At 31.4% G+C, this 6463-nt stretch overlaps 1 pseudogene; it reads left to right on the forward strand.

Annotated features, from left to right (window-relative positions):
* Positions 1-3594: 3594 nt before the first annotated feature.
* On the forward strand, positions 3595-4978 carry LOC111617016 (annotated as a pseudogene).
* Positions 4979-6463: the final 1485 nt, after the last annotated feature.

A 6463-nucleotide genomic window follows, 5' to 3' on the forward strand; every position in this document is an offset into this window, starting at 1 on the left:
CTGATGAAATATTACAGTTGAGAATAAGATAACTTGATCAAATTTGTACGATATTTAAAAAAATATATATTTTAAGGAAATATTCTATTTGTAATTAATTAATGTTGCTATAGGCATTACGAATTAGTCGTTAATTATATTTAAATTTTATTTAAACTATTGGTTGTGTTTTAATTATAGATGACAATTACTGGAATTTTATATATATAATTAACAAAAAGTATTTGTTTTCTAATAATTTTGAAATTATCTATCAATAAGATAAAGTTCAGCCTTCTTGTATAAAGAAGAGTTTATATATGTTACTAGTTGCGTGTTGCCGGCTTTTGAGATGGTGGGAATTGATGAGGTTGGATTGGAAGAGGATGATAAAAACAACAGCCTTAGTAACTAAAATGTATACATTTATTAACCCGAGTATTTACAATAATGAAACTGAAAAACAAAAAATTGCTCGGACTTAAGAGGAGACAGGCTTTGGGGTGGTTAGGAGTGGGGCTGCCACAGTACTTTTTTAAGAGTGTCGAAGAAAGTAAATATCAGTCATTTAGGCAATAACACAACAACATAATAAAAAGAAATGTAATAAGACAAATAAACAAGGAATGTATATAATAAATTTATTTCCAAAATCGTGAATCGTCGACGATTTTTCTAAGATCAAGTAAAATAAAAAAAAGAAATAAACCCCTATTGAGTTAAGTCAGTTTACAAATTAAAAGTGCTTTTAGTTTTAAAGATAAACAAGTTATATAATTAGAAAAAGTTTAATTAATTCTCCGGGATCTTTTAATCGATGCCAATATCATAATGGGCAACAATTAGACGATTTCTCTTAAGTTTTATTCATATTAATTTTAAAAATACTTTAAGCAAATTATACATAACAATTAATTAAAATTAGTATTAAATTATAATTATTTATGCAGTCACAGTTTGAAATTAATAAATAAATTTATATTATTATTACTTTTTTATATAACGTGTAGCCTATATAAATAATGAAAGAGATATTCTAAATCCCGTTTTCTTTAAATAGCATTGACATTTTGATAGAAAATGCATTTTCATTATTTATAGCGCATCTATACGTTCGCATTATTAAAAGTCATTATCCTATAGAAAGGAGAATGACTTTTGATAAGAACGATCGAAAACCCGGTTACTTTTTAAGTCTACCGACAGACACATGATTATAATTAAATTTATCCAATAGAATTAGATAAACCACTTAATAATGGTTATTATCTTGTTTCTTTAAAATAATTTTGTAATATATATGTAATATTTCGTTTTTAATTGATTTTTTAAAACCTGTAACTTATATTTTTTCCTAGTTTCTTTTTTTAATTGATTTATTTAATATGATGTGTTATAACCGGTTGGTTGCAAATCCCAGAGGATTGCCAACCATACTCCCGTGTAACGTCGTGATCTCTAGCGCATCGAAAGGGAATTATTACTAAAAATTATTAGGAAATACTCGGGTCCATTTACAGTGTGACGTAAATCCAATACACAAAAATCCAAGTTTTAAAGCAGTGGCATAAATATTTTGAGGCTCTTACAAAAATGCAATGGTTCCAAACCAGTCTAAAAAATAAAAATCGTAATTTTTCCAATATATTTTTTTAAAAATATTGCATGAAAAGTTTTATTTCGTGATAATATATGCTAGTTTTAAACATTTAAGCAATTGGGGCTCTGTAGCCCTTCCATTCGGAGTACGCAGCTTTTGGCGGTTCTTCTATTAAAAAAAAAGGAGTATAAATTAATGTTTTAAATAAATTATGAAAAGCTTTTCGTAATTTTTCATTCGTATATTTTTATGACTTTTGGAGAGGGATGAAAGTCTCATATTTATGACAGACAGGCCATTGGTGTATCCAGGATTTTGAGAATATGGGTGTTGTTCAAGGCAGATTCAGAGGAAACAAGATACGTGTCCTCTATCATTTTTCGGAGAATGTTACTCAATTACCTTACAATTACTTTAGTTACTTAATTGAAGTCACTCAATAATAAAACTGATTGCTTTGATATCAATGGGGTGAGGCAGCACCATAAGCGCCCGCTGGATATGCCCATGTCAGGTTCAACCACATTTTTCTAAGGCCCTAATAATATTTATCCATTATCACTAATTTTTATAAGAAGTAATAAGGAAATTTAAATGATAATTTTTATAAATCAGCTGGATTAAATTATTTGAATTATTTTCTTCTGTTTGTTAGATTTATATTAATTTTCTCCCCTACGTCATATTGATTTACAGTGATTTATTGCATTCATTAATTTATGTAATAAGTGACTTATGTAAATTTTAATTTCAAAAACATGAAACAAAACTTTCTAATTATACGAACTTTGATTTATTAGTAATTTGTAGATAATGGTTATTAATAATATAAAACGATAAAGTTTGTCCTGAAATTTGAATTTGAATTATTTGAAACAACATTTTTTTTTAAAATATTGTATGCATGTTTATTTAAATTATATAATATGTATAATGTATCTGTAATGTATAAATGTAGTTTTGGACTCGGGGTATCTTGAAACGGGGGAAAGAATCGCGATTTTTTTTCTATATGTATGCATATTGTGTGTAGAGCAGTGTAGAGCAACTGGTGTGCGGTCACAAGGTGAAAGGTGTGACGTGAACTTTTATATATTCTATTAATTGTCAAGTTTTATTTATATATTTTTTATCACAGTTGCTGTGTTTCTTATGCTTGTATTTCATTCTCTGACGCAGCACTGGTGAAATATGATGATGGTTGTTTATTCTTTATTACAAGCCACGCATTTTTATGTATTCTAAGAAATTAAATATAAAATAAATTTGCTCACAGTTGTTTTGTTACCCTTGCCAATTGTTCTGTGTACGTGCTTTTCCCACAAGTGCTGGGATTAGCCCTGTCCTTCATTACTTTATTTTGGTACTTCTCCCTGTTTGTTAGTGCTTCCTCAACTTTATTACATTCCTATACCGATTCAATAACCCATTGTTAGACTTCCCCTTGAAGAATATAGGTCCCGCGTCTTGCAAATATTTCAGTTCATCTCAGCTGTGCTCTGAAGTAGTCCGAAAATTGTGATTGCTAATCAGTCTTATTTTTTTTCCATTATTATTAGACTATTTAATTTTTTCTAAGATGGACAAATTCCTTGTACGGAGTGTTCCGTCAACGAGTAGAAGTAGTGATAGCATTGAGCACGAAAAAATAAACAAAAATTAGTGCGCCGACAGTATAGTGATAATTATTTATCTTGCGGTTTTTTTTGGTGTGGTGATAAAACGTGCCCAATTCCCGAGTGTATTGTTTGTGATGAAAAACTTACTAATGCTGCTATGGTTCCCAGTAAATTGAAACGACATTTGTCAACAAAACATTCTTCTCTGTCAAACAAAGATGTCAATTATTTTTGTCCGTTGTTGGAACAAAATCGAAAACAAGCAGCATTCGTGACTACAACAGTATGTGTTTCGGACAAAGTACAGGAAGCTAGCTATAAGGTAGCCGAACTTATCGTAAAGGCCAAAAATCACATACAATAGCTGAAACGTTATTAATGCCTGCTTGTAAAGAGATGATGAAAATAGTCCTGGGTTCAGAAGCTGCTAGTGAAATATCAAAAATTCCTCTTTCTGATGACACAATCAGTCGCCGAGTTATTAAGATGTCCAGTGACATTGAAGACATTATGAAGGAGAAAATCAACTGCAGTCGAAAGTTCTCACTTCAGATCGACGAGTCCACGAAATTAGCGGTCACGCACAACTTCTTGCTTACATTCGGTACATCGATGGTAATGTAATTGCAACTAAATTTTTTTTTGCAAACAACTTCCCAAGCGAGCCACCGGTGAAGAAATATTTCGTGTAACTAACGAATATATGCTCCAAAATGAATTAAAATGGAAGGATTGTGTTAGTGTTTGTACAGATAGAGCCGCAGCTATGACAGGCGGAGTGAAAGGATTTGTATCTCAAGTAGGCTACGTGAAATTAATCTAACATACGATGCGATCATTGTCTTGTTCACCGCTAAGCCATTGTTGCTAAATCTTTGCCACCTTCTCTGAAAGTTGTGCTGGACGAAGTAGTAAAAGTCGTAAACCTTGTCAAATCGCGACCCCTAAATTCGCGGCTATTTTCCGTTTTGTGTCAGGAAATGGAATCAGAACACACCACACTCCTGGCAGTGCTATATACAGAAGTGCGGTGGTTATCAAGAGGAAAAGTGTTAACGCGAATGTTGAAACTTAAAGACGAGGTACATGCATTTTTGACTGTCGAGGGGCACGAGTACGCGGATTTATTTGCAGATGATGAATGGGTAAGTTGGCCTATCTTTCTGATATTTTCGTACAATTGAATTAGCTGAACAGAAAAATGCCAGGTAGGAACGAAAATATTCTTACCAGTATGGATAAGATTCAAGGATTTGTGAATAAGCTAAATTTGTGGATATAGAGAATTGAAAATGGTTCGTTTGAAATGTTCTCGACTGTATGGTCACTTGCTTCCGGTAATAAAGTGATGATGGACCTAATTAAAGAACATTTACAAATCCTGAAGCAGAGGTTCAAGAAGTATTTTGGAGACATCGACTGGGTTCGTAATCCATTAGTTGCGATTTCAGAATCTCTACCTATTCATTTACAAGAGAAACTCGCGGAATTAAAAGCAGACAGAACATTGAAATTACAACTCCTCGAAGTGCCTTTGGATACATTTTGGTTGGCAATAAGGAGTGAATACCCGGCTATCTCCGAGATGGCAGTTGATATATTATTGCCATTTTCAACTACATATTTGTGTGAACTGGGCTTCTCGACGTTGACTGAAATTAAAACACCAAAGAGGGAGAGACTCAGATCCGTCGATGAAGAAATGAGACTAGCATTGTCAACGATTCCACCACGGATCAGCCGTTTGTGTGCAGCTAAGCAGGCGCAAATATCACATTGAAAAGGTATGAGTAGAATTATTTATTTTAATAGTAGTAGAAGTGTATTTTCTACACTATACACTCTACAGTGAATTAAAGTTCATAAATTTTAATAAACGCACGAATTGATGTCTGTTTAATAATAATAAGTTAGTAGCATAACGTAATTATATTAATAGTATAATTAATATATACGTTTTTAAGGGGAATAACATTTTAGTGTGCCGTGTTGAGTCGTGTCCAGTCATAGGTGTGCCGCTAGTAGTAAAAGGTTGAGAAACACTGGTGTAGAGGGCACAATTTTGTTCACCCACTTTGGAGCTTAATAACTCCCATGCATTTTGTCCAAAATTTGTGAAATTTTGGAGGGAGATTTATATATTAGAGGGATTAATGCCGTTAAACTTTGGTGGTTAAAGGACGAGGGGCTGGGGGATGGAAGGGGATCACGTGCGGTATCTCGAGTGGGATCAGACAAAATTTTACTCGTTATTTGCATTTAGATTCTTTTTCTTTAAATAAAACTCTTCTCTACTCTTAAAATTAAGCTTTTTGTCATTTTATAATAATTAATAATAATATATGTGTAATAAAACCCCGTAACAGATGGCGCCACACACAATTTTGACTTTATTGCCGGGAAAGTTGCCAGTGTTTTAAAATTGTATTTTTCCTCATTATCTTAACTGACGTATTAAAAAGTATTATTGTTTATGCGGTCTTAATATGGTAATTTCTGATAATATAAATAAAAATATTGATTAGAAAAGATAATTTGAAACTATTAAGCTGTTTTATTATCCAAAGATAGCGTTCTATAAATATAAATTTAAACACGAATTACTCGTCATATATTAATAAAACGTTGTTAGTTATTAAAAATAAATTTCGCAACGTTCAAAAATTTTAATAATTAGGGTTTTTGCCTAAGTTTTATGTTTATAAAATAATTATTAATTTAATTTTACTGGAAATAAATAGCCGAACAGCTTATTGAGACGTTCAACTAATAATTTATTTACAAGAAATGTCCTCTAGTTGTTTTTTGGCTGCATCGGTCTACAAGAGTTACATATGGAATGTACAAAGGGTTTACAACAATGTTGATCACTTGAAAATACAAACTCCCTCCCGAAAAATTAAAATGTAACGAACTAAATTAATTTTAAATGCTGACTAAAAACCAAAATCTTCGACGTAATACATTCGGAATGCTGACGAGAGATGTCATTTTATAATTTTGTATATTTTTATCAATAAACCTGTATTATCAAACGGCCCTGAATATATATATATATAGCCTATATATATATATATATATATTTTTATATCATTTTTTCAATAGAAGAAATGAAGTCGATAAATGTTTTTAGTGTGAAAACTTTCAAAAACATGCACACATTCATTCCGTTACATCCACACGAAAGACATTAAACATATATATTTTTTCTTTTTTTTTTATATGTTTTTTAACAACGATCAAGGCAAAAAGACAGCCTGAAACA

Source organism: Centruroides sculpturatus, unplaced genomic scaffold, assembly GCF_000671375.1.
Source record: "Centruroides sculpturatus isolate CEXI.00-Female unplaced genomic scaffold, Cexi_2.0 scaffold4528, whole genome shotgun sequence".
NCBI lineage: Eukaryota > Metazoa > Arthropoda > Arachnida > Scorpiones > Buthidae > Centruroides > Centruroides sculpturatus.